This window comes from Crocuta crocuta, unplaced genomic scaffold (assembly GCF_008692635.1).
Source record: "Crocuta crocuta isolate KB4526 unplaced genomic scaffold, BGI_CrCroc_1.0 scaffold102, whole genome shotgun sequence".
In the NCBI taxonomy this organism is placed as follows: domain Eukaryota; kingdom Metazoa; phylum Chordata; class Mammalia; order Carnivora; family Hyaenidae; genus Crocuta; species Crocuta crocuta.
Genome location: NW_027530019.1, coordinates 14,122,330 through 14,139,267, shown reverse-complemented (window position 1 = coordinate 14,139,267; position 16,938 = coordinate 14,122,330). Strand labels below are relative to the sequence as shown.

Sequence of the window (16,938 nt, the reverse complement as noted above, 5' to 3'; positions counted from 1 at the left end):
TTTAACATTTTATATATTTTTGTGAAACAGAGCATGAGCAGAAGAGGGGCAAAGAGAGAGAGAGGGAGACACAGAATCTGAAGCAGGCTCCAGGCTCTGAGCTGTCAGCACAGAGTCCGACATGGTGCTTGAACCCACGAATTGTGAGATCATGACCTGAGCCAAAGTCAGACGCTAAACCAACTGAGCCACCCAGGTGCCCCTATAAATATTTTCAGTAACTCCATGTATACATATGCAACGGTTTATTTAAGGCAGTGGTTTAATACACACATGTACCCATGCACATACATACAGTTATACATACAACGAAACTAAAATTTTATAAAACCACCTTCTGTTGTTTTACTATTCTTATGATTTATCATTTATTCTATTTTATTCTATTCCATCCCATTCTTGTCCATTCCTGTGTGATCTATCCTATTCTTAAAAAAGCAAATATGGATAGGGTTTTGATTTACCATGTTGACTTCCTAGTTTACTAATTAACCTAAACCCATAGTTTGAATGATACTATTTTAGGTTTTATACTTGAAGATGGAATTTCTCATACTCTCATTCATAGAGTATATGAATATTCAACTTTACTAGTATCAGTTCCCCAGGAAAACCCCTGGGGAGAGGGTGGGGAAACACTGCTCATCAGCAAAGCTAAGTTTATTAGGCCTGTTGCAGTGAGGAAAAACACTACCGTAGCAGAGTCTTAATAGTACCTCAAAATAGGGAAATCAGAAGATGGTATTTATATGGTTTGAGGACCTTGGATAAGTCACTTTAAGGTACATCTTGCATGTCAGGGAACTAGTTTGGACTGGGTAGTTTATGAATAATAGGTTTCATCTGGTAGGTACCATGAAGCAAGACTCCTGAAGCAAGTCTTAATGGGAAAGCTATTTAGTTATGATAAGTAAGTTATTTTTGTAGCCTCATAGTGTTATCTTCCAGAAGAAGATATTTCCCTGAAGCAAGAAGCTGAGTATTACTTAATATGGAGAAAAGTACGCATGATCTCAGACTTGTCTAATGTAGGGACAGAAAAGAATGGTGCCGTTGGTGTTTAATACCAGAAGAGGCAATTACATTGGATTTGGTTCTCACTACACAATACCAAATATTCACCAAGGTGGCTGTGTCACCCTACACTCCTCCCACCATAATTATATGAGAGCCCATCATTCTACATGCTCACCAAGATTTAGTCTTATCTGAATTTTGCTTAATTTTGCCAACCTGAGATAAGTATGAAATATCTCGCCATTTTATTCTAAATTTCCTAGATCACTGCTAGCAAGCAAAATGTAACATCTTTCTATGCAACTAGTAGCCATTTGGATTTCTTCTTTGTGAATAGCTGATTCATGTCCTTGGTCAATTTTTCTATTGTTTGTGTAGATTTTTCTCATTGTGCTGTTCCTATATATATTCTAGATAATAATATTTTGGTATGCATAACCAATAACCATTTCAAATATCTTCTCCAAGTTTACATGTTTTTTTTTTTAATTTTTCAATGTTTTATTTCTGAGAGAGAGACAGAGCACGGGAGGGTCAGAGAGAGAGGGAGACACAGACGCTGAAACAGGCTCCAGGCTCTGAGCTGGCAGTCAGCACAGAGTCCGACATGGGGCTTGAACCCACAAACCGCGAGATCATGACCTGAGCTGAAGTCAGCTGCCCAACCGACTGAGCCGCCCAGGCGCCCCACCAAGTCTACGTGCTTTAATTTATCCTAATATTTGAAGTCTTTTGTTAAACAGAGTTTTAATTTTTTTTAATGTTTATTTATTTTTTTCATATTTATATCTGTAAACTGTCTTGAATTGATTTTTCTGTGTAGTAAGAGGATATTTTATTCAAGTATCATCATAATGATACTTCTTGTAAAAAAATTCCAAAATCAGTGGACTAGAACAGAAAGCAATTACTTCCATATCATGCATCTTCGAATTGATTGTAGTTTGGCTGATCTCAGCTGGGCTCATCTAGGTTTGGTTCCAGACTGTGAGTTCAGGTCGTGTGCTTCTCACGCATGTTACATAATTCTGGGGCCAGTAGGCTACACAGAGCAATGGCAAAAATGAAAGAGACCAAGCCCAACCTGACTAGAACAGTTCAAGTCTCTAATCATGTGACATCTGCTAACATTCTAATGGCCACACCAAGGCACATGGCCAAGCTCAGAATCAGTAAGGAGCTGGCAAAGTCTCATGACAGTGGGTGGATCTAGGGAAGGGTCAAACATTAGGAACAGTAATGCAGTCTACCACAGGGGCCACCCTCTTGGTTATAATTACATTTCTCCCACACACAAAGTTTATTCAACCCTTCCCTATTACACCCCGAAAGACTCGTCCAATCAAGGCATCGAGCTCTAAATCCAGGACCCTATGACCTGTGTCACATTTGGATGCAACTCCAGCACTAAAGAGACAACTTATCTTTCTCCCACTCACTCAACATACAATGATGAAACAGACAGGCGAATTGCAACAAACTCTCCCATTCAAAAGAAGTAACAGGAAGAGATACAGCGGCAGCCATTAGCTGCCCAGAGTAATTTTGAACCACAGTGAGAAATGTTGCCAGGTCCCTTTTCCTGGGTGGTTTTAAGCAGCTTGTAGCTCAGTGTCCCCCATCCTGCATGACAGTTTTAGTCCCTTCTATCCTGCAGGAGATTAATTCTTACTATCACTACGTGTTTCCATACTCAGAGCCCTGCACATCTGTGGCTTCAGCCTTATTCATGGCTTTATGTATCAGTTCTGTACCTTGTCTATAGGCATCTCTGATCCCACCTCCATTGTTTTGGATTGATACTTTTTATACCATTGCTACATGTTTGGACTGGAGGGGAAATATTGTGTTTCGAATTCATTAAAAATTTGGACAGAGGTTCATAACATTTGGTTTTTATAGAAAAATTCTAGCATTTATTTATTTTGTATTCAAATACCTTCCTTAATGTTGAAAACTACCTAACTTGTCTGAATATTGTTTGGGGAAATTTTTTTTAAAGGGAAAAGGGAAACGAAAACAAATAGTAAATAAATAGAGCAGCAAGTTCATAGTTGGCGGTACAAGTGATCCGGTAACTTGTGTACTTAAAATCTGTCTCAAAGACATTGAGTTCTATTCACAGGTGCACTCCAGGAGACCCTGTTATCTCCGGAGACTGCCAACTGAAGTATTAAAATGACAAATATATGGGTGCCCGGGTGGCTCAGTAGGTTGAGCATCCGACTTCGGCTCAGGTTATGATCTCACAACTTGTGAGTTCGAGCCCCGCGTTGCGTGGGCTCTGCACTGACAGCTCAGAGCCTGGAGCCTGTTTCTGATTCTGTGTCTCCCTCTCTATCTGCCCCTCCCCCGCTCACACTCTGTCTTTGTCTCTCAAAAATGAATAAATGTTAAAAAAATTTTAAAAATACAATAAATATAAATAATATGGTATTTACTGCTTTTCCTTAATTGCGTATCTCTGAAGGAACTAGAACAGTGCACGGGAAGGATCACTGTTCATTTTTCAAGTATACAGATAGAATGGCTTCACTTCATTCCCTGTCCTTTCTAAGAATTCTTTAATGAGGCTGCACAGCCTCCAGCTTGGTCTCTGATGTTCTAGTCTCATTAGCTAGGGATGTGTGTACGTCAGGGGCAGAGACAGGTCAGACAAATACTCTTTCTGAACATCTTATTGTTCCCTGGGCTAATGTTTAGGCCCTGAAATGAACTAGATATCTTTCATTTAGACAAGGGTAAAAACACAAAAAACAAACAAAAAGCACTGTCACAAGAAGGCCAATAACTTGAATTTAATGTATGCATCCACGTTTGGCTACGTCCGGGATCTCCACCCCATAAATGTTCTAATTCTTCCCTTTTCACTGCTGTCCTTCCACTTTCTTTTTTTAAGCCTTGAATCACTTGATTGTCTACAAACTGCAGAGAAAAACCACTATCTCTCCCCTGAACTGTTGCAAAATCCCCACTCGGTATTCTGTCTACCTAAACTCGTACCCTGTCAATTCATTTTCTCAAAAGACACAAAAATGCTTTTCTTATAAACAGTTTTAAAAGCAAAGTGAGGGGCACCTGGGGGGCTCAGTCAGTTAAGTGTCTGACTTCGGCTCAGGTCCTGATGTCACATTTCATGATTTCGAGCCCCACATCAGGCTCTGTGCTGACAGCTCATAGTCTGGAGCCTGCTTGGGATTCTGTGACTCCTTGTCTCTTTGTCCCGCCTCTGCTCATGCTCTTGCTATGTATCTCAAAAAATAAATAAACATCAAAAAAAAATGAATAAAAGCAAAATGATATATCCAAAAGATCAAAAATAAAATAATACCAAAAAATACATAATTAGAGCCAATATTTTCCACCCACACTCTCCTCTCAGTACAACTCTGTAAGAATATGTTCTATTTTTAAAGTTTATATTGGTCATCTCAGTGATTCTAAATATAGCACTTCAAAGGAAAATAAAATTATCAATTAAGCATTATCCCTCTACTATTGACCTTCTTTCTCTGAGTGATGAGAGTTTAGTGGACTTCTTGTCTCATCTCCTCTCATTCTGGTTACATTAGTGATCTCAGTTCCACCAGTGACCTTCTCCGCTACTTCAAACAGTATTCTTTTTTTAAAAGTTTATTTATTTATTTTGAGAGAGAGAGTGTGTGTATATGTGAGGGTGTTAGTGGGGGAGGGACAGGGGGAGGGGGAGAGGGAGAGTGAGAATCCCAAGCAGGCTCCACACCGTCAGCCCAGTGGAGGGCTCTAACTCACAAACCGCGTGATCATGACTTGAGCCGAAGTCAAGAATCAGATGCTTAACAAACTGAGCCACCCAGGTGCTCCCAAAGAGTATTCTTAAATACTCACTTCTTTATCTGCTCACCACAGGCCAGAACTATCCAACAGAACTTCTTGATAATAGTAATGTTCATATCTATTCTGTTCAATATGGTAGCCAACTACCCACAGTGAAAACTGAGTACTTGAAATCTGGAAGCAAGTGCAACTGAGGGACAGCAGAATTTAAAACTATTTAATTGTAATTGAATTAAACTTTATTTAATTAGCTTAAAATTAAACAGCCACATGTGGCTTTAGTAACTGTAGGGCAGCTCTAGATAATATCTTTTCATTAAGTAGAGGCTTTTTGGGTGAGGATATCAGTCCTCTTCATTTCTTTCCACTTCTCTTCATCCTTACATTTCACAATCCATTATGTGTAATTTTATATTTACATTGTGAAAATTGGTGATATTGGCATGTTATTTTTAAGTATACTAAAACCTTCCATGATATGTCTAAAGTTAACCCTAATGCTGAAAATCTTAAAACTGTATATTATTGTGATTCAGCTTCCTTCATACTTATCTTCAGGATTTTAAATTTTTTTGTAGATTTATTTGTTTATTGGTTGTCTCCGGTGAAGGTTAGAATCTTGCCCACTTCATTCAAGATTATAATCCCAGAGCCTAATGTAGTGACTGATAGGGAGCCTAACAGATGTCTCATAAATGTTGAGTCGATGGTCATGTTTCATATGCTGTTCAGACATTTTGGCTTCATCTAACAGAAAAGAAGCTCAACCAATGCTCCTTGAAGGAATAGGTGGTGATAAATACTAAATAAATACTTTCCTTATCATTTCAGGCAACTGTTATTCCTCCATAAAAGGTTTTCTGTTTTTCCTCTTCATACTTCATCTACAATAGTGTTTGCAAACCTTTTTTAACTCAAAAATTCCTCTACCAGTAAGTAGTACATAATCCAAGAGACTAAGTGAAAATGATTGACATAGCATTTTGTTATTTCTGTATGGTGCATGATGATGTGTTTTCATGTGAGCGTATTATATTTTTATCAGTAGACAATTATTATGTTATAAAGCTTATTTTAATAACTGCTTAGTGACAGCCATAATATACAAAGATTGTGTGTGTATATATATATATATATAAAATAACATCAGCAAAATTTTTTTTCAGAAACGGGTGAGATGGTGAGGATAATAATGAGTATCATATAAAATAATATATATAATATCTATTATAAAATAATAGATAAAGACAAATTTTTACTTTACAAGTGATGCATATTCTTTAAGTCAGTTTTATAAGATAAAATATAATTTGATAGTATATGTTTTAAAAAATAACATATAATGGTGTATTTGAATTTGGGCTGAATGTATACTTAAATATAAAGTGAAATGTAACATTATATTAAAGTATCAGAAATAGGGAAATGTTTTCTATTTGAATTATTTGCATTTTATATTTTGAAAATCACTTTGTGTGTGTGTGTGTGTACATACAACATACATACAAGTCTTTCAAATGTTAAGATGAGAGAAGTTTCAGGATGGCATTTATAGGTAATTCTTTGTAACTAATGGATTTTAGGAATGGATAATGTTTACTGCAAATAAATGAGTAGCCATTTAAAAAATCATTGCCACAATATATTTTTTTTCTATTTAGCACTTGATTTTGAAATTCCAGACATCCTATATAGGGATTTTTTATTTGAGGAATGAACCTACAGACCCAGTGACAATCATATGGGGCAGAATTTCATAATTTTTGTCCTTTCAAGTTACGTAATTCATTAACTATTTTTTTTTTAATTTTAGTTTAGAGAGAGGGGCAAGCAGGGGAGAGAGGCAGAGTGAGAGAATCTTAAGTAGGCTCCACGCACAGCATGGAGCCCAACATGGGGCTCAATCCCACAACCCTGTGATCATGACCTGAGCCAAAATCAAGAGTCAGACACTCCACGGAATGAGCCACTCAGGTGCCCCAATCATTCATTAACTATTCTGAACATCAGAATTCTATTTGCTTTCCTATCTTTAACCAGTGCTTTATGATTAAGAATCATCATGTTCAAAACCATAAAGGCCTAGCATGCTGAGGAAAGTGACAAACAATTTCAGTTGTGACCAAGTTAGGAACCCTCCATCCTGACTGCCTGTGATCAATTTCCATACTCAATATACATTCAGGACTTCTGAAGCTATAATAGTAAAAGAAAAAATGCTACAATAATTATTTCACTTACTGATTTAAAAACTGAAAAAAGGGGGCGCCTGGGTGGCTTAGTCGGTTAAGTGTCCGACTTTTGCTTAGGTCATGATCTCGCATTTCATGGGTTCGAGCCCCGCATCGGGCTCTGTGCTGACTGCCAGCTCAGAGCTTGGAGCTTGTTTTAGTCTGTGACTTCCTCTCTCTCTGACCCTCCCCTGCTCACGCTGTCTCTCTCTCTCTCTCCTAGAAATACATAAAACATTAAAAAACAACTGAAAAAAGATGCCAATGTTAAAATTTCAAGTCTCCTAGTATATCTTTCCAAACTCTGGGTATTTCTTTCTCTTTTCTTTCCCTCCCTCCCTCCCTTCTTTCTCTCTCTTTCACTCATTTAAATCCAAGTTAGTTAACATGTAGTATAATAATGGTTCCAGGAGTAGAATTTAGTGATTCATCACCCAGTGCTCATCTCAACAAATGCCCTCATTAATGCCCATCACCCATTTAGCCCATTCCCCCTAACCACCACCCCTCCAGCAACCTTCAGTTTGTTCTCTGAATTTAACAGTCTCTTATGGTTTACCTCCCTCTCTCTTTTTATCTTATTTTTTCTTCCCTTCCCCTATGTTCATCTGCTTTGTGTCTTAAATTCCATGAATGAAATCATATGATATTTACCTTTCTCTGACTTATTTCATTTGGCATAATACATGCTAGTTCCATCCAAATTGTTGCAAATGGCAAGATTTCATTCTTTTTGATCACTGAGTAATATTCCATTATATATATCTACCACATCTTTATCCATTTGTCATTGATGGACATTTGTGGTCTTTCTATAATTTGGCTACTACTGATAATGCTGCTATAAAAACTAGATGCATGTGCCCCTTTGATTCAACATTCGTGTATCCTTTGGATAAATACCTACTAGTTCAATTCCTAGGTCCTAGGATAGCTCTATTTTTAATTTTTTTGAGGAACCTCCATACTGTTTTCCAGAGTGGCTGCACCAGTTTGCATTCCCACCAGCAGCATAAGAAGGTTTCCATTTCTCCATATCCTCACCAATATGTGTTGCTAATTTTCCTAAGTTGTTAATTTTTGCCTTTCTGACAGGTGTGAGGTGGTATCTCATTGTGGCTTTGATTTTTATTTCCCTGATGATGAAAAACTGGGGATTTCTGAATCACAAGTGGGAGCTATGATGACCATGATCTTCTGTGATTAATTTAAAAAGCTGACTCCTTTATACATTAAGTATAAATGACACTATATAGGACACATTTCTGTATTACAAGATGGATGCTAGCGAACATCAGTCTAGTTAGCACCAGTAACTAAATCATATACCTTCAAGGACTGGAGCCATTTTGATCCAGAGTCACAGTAATTCCCTCCTTATCTCTGTTTCTATGTATGCACAAATCCTGGAGTTTAACTGCCAACTGGCAGCTGGTACAAGATATAATATTTCAAATATTACTAGCTGCTTTTAGGCTGCTATTTTGCCCTATGTAAACACCTGGGGGTTCAGAGACTGTTTCAAGTAACACTAGCATGTCCCCTACATGTTTAGGTGACCATCTTATTTTCACATAGCCTCACCTGTCATCAAGAGAAATCACAACAGCGGGTCTGACTGAACATTTATTTGAGCAGCCAGCAGATCATTCCACCTTCCTCTCTTAGATTCCTGCTTTCTCTAGCCTTTATTCTGCACACAGAATCACGCAGCTCAGATTTATCTAAACTTAATTACCCCGAGTAACTAACCTCTTTGGTCCTGTATGTCCTCAAGCAGTGGTGCTGTGACAAGCCAACTCTTGCTAGGGTGATAATAGATAATAACATCTGATTGTGCTGCTCCTAAAGCACTAAATGTATGGTAACAAATTTCACTCGTAAAATAGGCAAGAGAGATAGCTCCTGCTCCAAAGAAAGAGGGGGCAATTAAATGTGTCCTAGGGATACACATTTAAAGGATAAATACTGACTCTGCTTCCTTTCTCCTTCTAGGGCCCTTCTCTGTCTCTCTCTCCCTCTCTCCCCACTCCCTTCCTCTCTTCTATAAATTTACCTTCTCCTTGATAGATCTGAGAAATTCCCAGAGAAAAGCTATTATTTCTGTTAAGGATACAAAGGATCTTATAGACATGTGAAGGTGATATGATATAATCCTTGAGCACTGTAATGGGCTGAATGGTATCCCTGCCCCCCCGCCCCCAAGTTCATGTCCACTTGGAACCTTAAACATGACCTTATTTGGAAACAGAGTCTTTGAATATAATTAGTTAAGGATGAGATTATACTGGATTAGTGTGGACTCTAACTCAAAAGACTGTTATTCTTTATAAGAAAAGGAGATGACCTAGAAACACACAAAGAGAAGGTCATAAAAAGAGAGAGGCAGAGATTGGAGTGACACAGCTATAAGAAACACTAAGGATTTTCAAGAGCCACTAGAAGCTAGGAAGAAGCAAAAAAAAAAAAGTATTCTTCCCTAGAGCCTGCAGAGGAAGCACGGTACTGACCATCCTTTGATTTCATACTTCTAGTCTCCAGCTCTTCTTAAAGAATACATTTCTGTTATCGTACCTTTGTGCTCATTTGTTATGTCAACCCTAGGAAACTAATGCATCACCTAACTCTCTCCTATGGAGTTTTGGACCTCGCTGTCATCCAATTTTCCACCTGCCTCTGCGACTAGCTTTCACTCTCTTCTGCCATCCTTTTCCTCTGTCCACAGCTTAAATTATGGCATTCCCTAGAATTCAGTCCTTGGCTATTTTCTCATTTTACATTGACTTGGAATCTTATTCAATTTCATGGTTCTAATTATCTCTCTGGCCACAACTCATAAACATAAAGCTCTAGTCAGGCTTCTCTCTTGAGATTTACTTTTTATATCCTACTTGATATAAAAAACTGATACCAAAAAGTCCATGTTTGAAACGGAACTCATTTTCTAAGCCTTCCCACGCTTTCTTCTCCTCCTTCATCTCTTCTCTGACTCCTTCCTCATCCATTATTCCCTATTTATTTTCATGCACCACATATTATCCAATGACAAAAACCAGAAATCCTGAGTCATCTAAGACGTTCCATGTCCCATGCCCAATAGCCAGTGTTTTAGCAAGCCATTTCCCTGAATTAACTATTTTTCTAGATCAGGTCCTAACTGACTTTTAGTCTCATCTATTTGGGGTAGTTTTCTGTTGACCTCACTGCTCTCCAAACCATCCCTCAGTACTGCACTTACCATAGCTCTAACATCCAACTATGATAGCATCACTCCTCTGCTTAGAATCCTTCAGGGGTTCTCAATTGCTAAAAAAGTATAGTCTCCTTAGAATGGCTTGACTCTCGTCACATCTCGTTCTTTCTCCAAGATCCCAACATGGACTTTAGTCAGAGTGAACAACCTGCCATTCTCTGAAGTATGTGTGTGCCATACATTCAAACATTCCCATGCCTCTGTCCATTCTTTTATCTTTGAAATACCCTTCCTCCTTACTGTATTTGTTTGGCTCACAGAGAGACTCTTAATATCTCCCACAAGGCTGCTGAGTCTCCAATGTTTCAGATGCCCCTCTGCTGAGACACCATTGCTCCTTACAGAAGCACTTGCATCACTTACTATTGGTAGTTTTCACCGAGAAGTCTCACTAGACAGTAAAGTCCCTGAGACGGGGGGACTGTGACAGATAGTGCTCAATTTATAACCAGTAACTATTTTAGAAATCATGAGAAATAAAGCATATACCTTAAAAAGTTTCACAAATATACAGTATACATGTCTGTGTCAATGATTTTTAAAAATGTAATGATTTTTAAAGGCAGCAGTTATCATCAAAGTTGTCACTGAGGTGAATATGGAGAAAAGACCTGAAGAAGGCCTTAAAAAAAACAGTAGGATTGATATAATTAGTTTGTGATATTCTGGACAAAATAATAAGAACAAACTTGGCATTGGGATTCAATAAACTCATGGGTTTAACAGCAATCTGGCAGATAATTTTGTTACCTTGACACCAGTGATGTTGACTGGCTCAACTGAAGTACCAAGCTGGTATGGCCGAATACAGATGCTGAGTCCATGAATGGAGATGTTGTCCTGGGAGTACTTTTGGTTACAGAGAAGTCTACAAAAAAATAAAAGTAAACCATCTTTCCAGTGTCCTGGACAATATTCAGATGAGTCAGGATCCTAGTTCATGATTCCAAATGAAACAAGGAGATGTATGGGACACTTGAGCTATTCCTTAGTATGTTAATTTGCTTCCTCCATGAACCATGGGAAATCAAAGCCAATTAGTATCAGTTGAGAAAAGGACTTGGGAATTTCTCTTATGGTTTAACTCAGGTTCCCAAATAGCAGTACTGAAGGTTTGTGCATCCAATTTCATACTTAACTTCCCAATTAATCCTCAAAAGGAGCAAACTTTCCATTTCTTTGGATAAAACTGACCAAAACATCCAGTTGTTTGCTGCTACTTCTCTTGTAAAAAAGCTATATTTGGAAGCAAGCTTGTCAAATGGACTCTGTTAGATGGCCTAGTGCATGTCCTTTAAATATGGGTATTGTTAAAAGTGTGATATTGCTTTGGACTCCTCTCAAGAAACCATATGATTCAATTTTACTTATTTGTACCTTATACAGAGTCCTTTTGCCTGAATAAAGTTATAACAAGATTCTGGGAACAAAGTAGTTATCACATAAATTTGCATTTTATATAAGATAGACTCAAGGAATACATGTTAAAGTACTAAGAGAAGTTGGTAAGGTGGAAATGAGTTAATTCCCCAGTGAATATACTTAGTAAAGATTTCCACACATGGGCCAAGGGATATTAAACGGCCATAGTTTTCAACAAGAACACAGGCAGAAGAATGAAGCAAAAGGAATTTTGCTTCACTTTCCTTTCCATTTTTGTTCTGCCTGGAAAACAGCTGGATCTTCTACTTTTGAAAGTCCACATGCCGATTATCTATATAATGATTAGGCCAATAATTCTCCTTCATGCTGTAAATATTAGGACCTACAAGAATTTAGTCTGGTCAATTAGTCAACTTAGTAAGTCATTCTCATCCTTGATTTTCTACTAAGTACCAGCTACAAATCAATCCAGTTGGTCTTAAAGGAAACATCCAACAGACTTTGGTCTGATGGAACGCTGGGGGTAATATGTGATATGTTCCAAGGGAACTAGTAGGAAGATAGTTATTTTCAGCTACTGAGACATGAAGTGTTTTGTACCAATAATTTTGCCCCTGGTGAGAGCCTCTTCTGTAAGTTAAGTTCAACACTTCTACTTTTATGGGTAATTATTATTTATGGTTTGGGGATATTTGTCCCCAATCTGTTTGTGTCACATCTCACCACTCTTCAGGGAGGTACCACTTCCTGGAAACTTCATCTAATATCATATCAGATCTCTTCTCATCCTTCCATTCATTTTCCCTACCAATTATCTGTACCACACTTTTCAGTGGAATCTAGGATCCACAGTTCTTGAACCATCTATGGACTTCTACTTCATCTATCATAATTCCACTTTACAGGTAAAGAAACTGATCTTCAACATCTCTCTAAGCCAGAAAAACACTGAAGAAATATTAGATTTCAAGTTATTACCCTCTTAAATTGTGAGGAGATTTTGACAATTTCCCTGAGTTTTATAAAATTATCAAATTATTTACACCCTCATAATATCGGAAAATTAAAAGCAGAACTCATATCAGGATGCCATTTTTACTGTACTTGAGTATTTTGTTCTCATGCAGAAAATTCTTTTTCCATTGGATCATGTGGGAAAAGTCATTGGCTAGCAAAACCCAGGTTGTTGCCAATACCTTGAGTTCCAATTATTTTTAACCACTGGGAGTGGGTGGGGGAGACTCAGTGTAGACACCAATCATGACTGAGCAGACTACAAATACTCAGCTGTTGTTACTGTTGTCATCAAAAGAAAAGTCTGGACACACAGCATGGTGCAAAGAAACAGGGACTTAGAGAATTAGCTCTAAAAATAATAACACTATCAATATATAAAGCTTTCGTTTCTGTTTATTTTTCTTCTCTGAAAACATGAGGGACATTTAATAAATGTTTTCTAACTGACTCATACAAGCAATTACCCTGAGATTAATAAGTATCTCCTATAGTGCCAGCTTCTTGTTGCTATATAACATCATAAGAGAATGTGTATCTATTCCACAAATACATTTTGAGTACCCATTGCTTTTTAGACCGTTTGTAGGCATATGTAAAGACTCTGCCCAAATGATAGCGAAGATATGAAGGAGAGCCCCAGACACAAACACACAAGAGTTTCTATAAATTCATAAACTCAGAGAGGAAATTTTTTAATCATAGTTTTACTTCTGGGTACTTTTTATAGCGGGAGACAAATAAATTTGAGGAAGAAAAATTGGAGGAAGACTTGAAAAATTGGATTGATTACATTTATCACCTTATGTAGAACGACCATTTTTGTTGGGTGCAGATAACAAAAGCGTTACTTCGTTTGCTCATAAATGATCATACCCTGTGAAGGCACAGAAGATTTGAGAAGCTTATTTGTCCAGAGAATTCTGACCTACTCACAATGAAAGATTCCAGTTCAGGATAATTTTATGTTCTGCCAGGAAATGAAGCAAAATATGTGGGACACTGAATGAGTCAAGATGGAAGGATAAACTTTAGTTCTCTTCCTTTCAAATGTTGAAGAGCTGTTCTGTTGGGAGTTTATTTTGCTCTTCTCTTGAGTCATAATACCAAGGTTTGACTAAGGGTAGAAAACAATAATCTAATCGATACCAACCTTTAATCCCCCATCTCCCGTAATATACTTTCCTATGACAATAATCAAAGATGTAAAAGCAGGCAGGAGTCAAAGAAATAACTGATAGCCCTCGGAAGCTGAGCTGACTTGAAGACTTGGAAAAGACAGGTGCTCTAGAGGTAAACACTTTGGTCTCCGGGCTTCACTACTGTCCATGACAAGCATGTTTCTGCAGTTGTAGGACATTTCTTATTTGCTAACACCCTGCATATTCTACTATGAAACCTAGAATTGTTTTTTATTTCTATTAAGTATGAGTGGGAAAAGTTTACTCGTTCCACATCTTCTGAAAGGAAAGACTCCTTTTATGCAATTTGGCTAAGGACTCTGATGTGCCAGGGAGTGGTGCTACGCATAAGATGAGGAAACTCTATAAGAAAGGTCCTAGGGAAAAGGCCCAAGAAGTGAAGAGAAATGCAAGGGGATGTGTAAGATGACCCCACCCTTTTTAGGTTCCAAGGTGGATCTGAAGGATCTAGCAACCAGACCTCAAAAAGCAGAATAAAGAAGAATCCATGACATTGCTAACCACTTTGATCCTAGATCTTCCTGAGAAGCTGGCTAGGGCTCATTTTCCCCATTTTTAAGTGAAAAGGCATGAATATTTCAATGGCTTTGGTTTCCCAACATTTCTCTTTTCTGAAGAAGGAGCCAAGAGTGCCAGGAAGTTATTGAGCTGGTCCAATGACCTATTAGACTACAGTCTTTTTTTAGAGCCCTTTAAAAAGGTGACAGAGAATTCAAGGTTACCAAAAGCACCTCTTATAAATGCCACACATAGAATCACTCTCCTGACCTCATGAAAAGAAGAGCCTTATAAACTGAGTATGCCAAGAGTCCGAACCCCAGGTGTGAACTGATTTCCCAAGAGCACTGGGGAGCAACTTGGAGAGTTTGTATGTGGAGTGTCGGAGACTAGAGTTCCAAATCTGTCTAGGTTCTGGAGAGACCTTAGAAGCATACATACTGCAAAATGTAACTTCCAGTCTCCACAGGAAACGAACTCTTTTAACAGGGCTAATAAAATGAGCTCCTAATGAGGCCTCTCAGACATCAAATAGGCAGAGTGAAAACACACTTTGATGAGGTAAGTGTAAGGGGATCAGAAACATCCCCCCACCCCCAAAAGAGTTTCCTTTCAAAGCCATGTGGGCTGAAAATTTAAGAATGCATCATACTTTGCCAAAGCCAAGATCTCTGGAACAAGACTTTGAAGATATTAAAGGACTAATAAGCCTAATTAGGAACCAGTCAAAGTCACCCAGCCTTCGTGTCATCCTCTACTACTTCCCAGCCAGATTACAGAGGTTCAGCCCCATCTACCACCATACCCCACTTTCTTCATGAAGTTTCAGTTTCAAAAAGAGCTAGTCTAAGACACATCTCTAACATGAGAATAATTAAGAGCAAATTTTTAAGTCTTAAAATTTGTGAGTCACATAATCCTTTTGAACCCACCCATAATAGTACGTACGTACACAACCACACATTAAGGAGTTATGACTCTAAGTTATGAGCTATAGGTTTAACATAGCTGAAGAAGATTTCATCTCAATATTAAGAAAAATTTCTATGAAACAGAGTTGTTTTTAATGGGGTGGAATGTAAGTGATTTCAGAAGATAGTAAATATTTCAGCTCTGGAAATAAGGCTGAGAAATGTCTGAAAGAAATAATAGAGGCCATATAATATGATATTAACTGCCATCACTGAATGATAAGGAGGTAGAAATATGGCAGAGAAATACCTGTGATCTGAAAGGGAAGGACATCAAAGAGAGGTGTAACCAAATTCACAATTTTTCTTAGAATGAGACCTGCTTAAAGACAGTATTTTCCACCATTCACACTTCCTATATCTTCCTGAACCAAGGAGAACAAGAAACCCTTGTGGTTATCTCAGAAGCTCCTTGGTATTTATATCAGTCACAGCTTTAGCAAAGGAAGAGAACCAGTAGGAAACCTATGTCTATATCTATCTATCTCTGTATATCAAGGAATTGGCTTACACATTACATGACTGTGGCTTTCACATTTTGTGATTGTGGGGGCTGGCTAGGCAAGTCCAAAATCCATGGGGTAGGCGTAAGGCAGGGCAGAATGGATATCTTCATGGGTCAAAGCTATAGTCCATAGTTCCACATATCTATGTGAAACTTCTTCTTCAGGGAAACATCAGTTCTACTTTTAAAACCTTTTACATGATTGAGTTATACCCATCCAGATTCTCTAGGATAACCTCCTTTTATACATCCTTGAGACAACTGTAGATGTTAGGCACACTACAAAATGCCTCCACAGTAGCATCCAGATTAGTATTTGACTGAACAACTGGGAACCACAGCCTCACTATAGACATACAAATGGTCATCACAGTGTTTTAGAAGCTATTCCTCAGCTTCTGATTCTTCAGTTTCATGACCACATTCTTCTGTCCATCTCATCTTAGCTGTGCTGTAGCCCGAATCATTCACAGGTCCTGTTCCCGGGATGAATTTCATGGTATGTCCCTGCCATGATCAGGCACAAGGTTCAAAACCCTTGTAAACATTTTCTTGCACTTAAGAGCATCTTTGGAAGGATATGAAGAGACAGTTTCCAAAGAAATACAAGTGGCCAAAAAGTACATGGAAAGACGCTTGACACCATTAGCCATCAGAGACATGCAAATAACAACTGCATAAGATACCACTTCACACCCATTAGGATAACTATAATAAAAAAGACAGATAATAACAAGTGTTAGTTATGATGTGAAGAAATCACAACCCTCATCTACTTCTGGTAGAAATTTAGAATGGTGCAGTTGCTTTGGAAAATAGTGCAGCGGTTCTTCAAAAGCTTAAACATAAATTACCAGATGACCTAGCAATTCCACTCCCAGGAGTATAGCCAAGAGAAATGAAAACAAATGTCCACATAAAACACTTGTAAGCAAATGCCCACAGCAGCATTATTCCTAACACTCAAACAAGTGGAAATAACCTAAGGGTCTATCAACTGGTGAATGGAAAAGCAATGTGTGATATTATCCACACAACAGGCTATTTA

General features: G+C 38.0%; 1 long non-coding RNA gene across 12 annotated transcripts in view; it reads right to left on the bottom strand.

Moving 5' to 3' along the window:
* The window catches only part of LOC144231987 (uncharacterized), an 807,055-nt gene that overhangs the window by 353,949 nt on the left and 436,168 nt on the right, over nucleotides 1-16,938 (bottom strand). For all 12 annotated transcript variants that reach the window (XR_013335260.1, XR_013335265.1, XR_013335267.1 and 9 more), the window contains one exon: nucleotides 11,068-11,185. This is a non-coding gene — a long non-coding RNA (uncharacterized LOC144231987). The remainder of the gene's footprint in view (nucleotides 1-11,067; nucleotides 11,186-16,938) is intronic.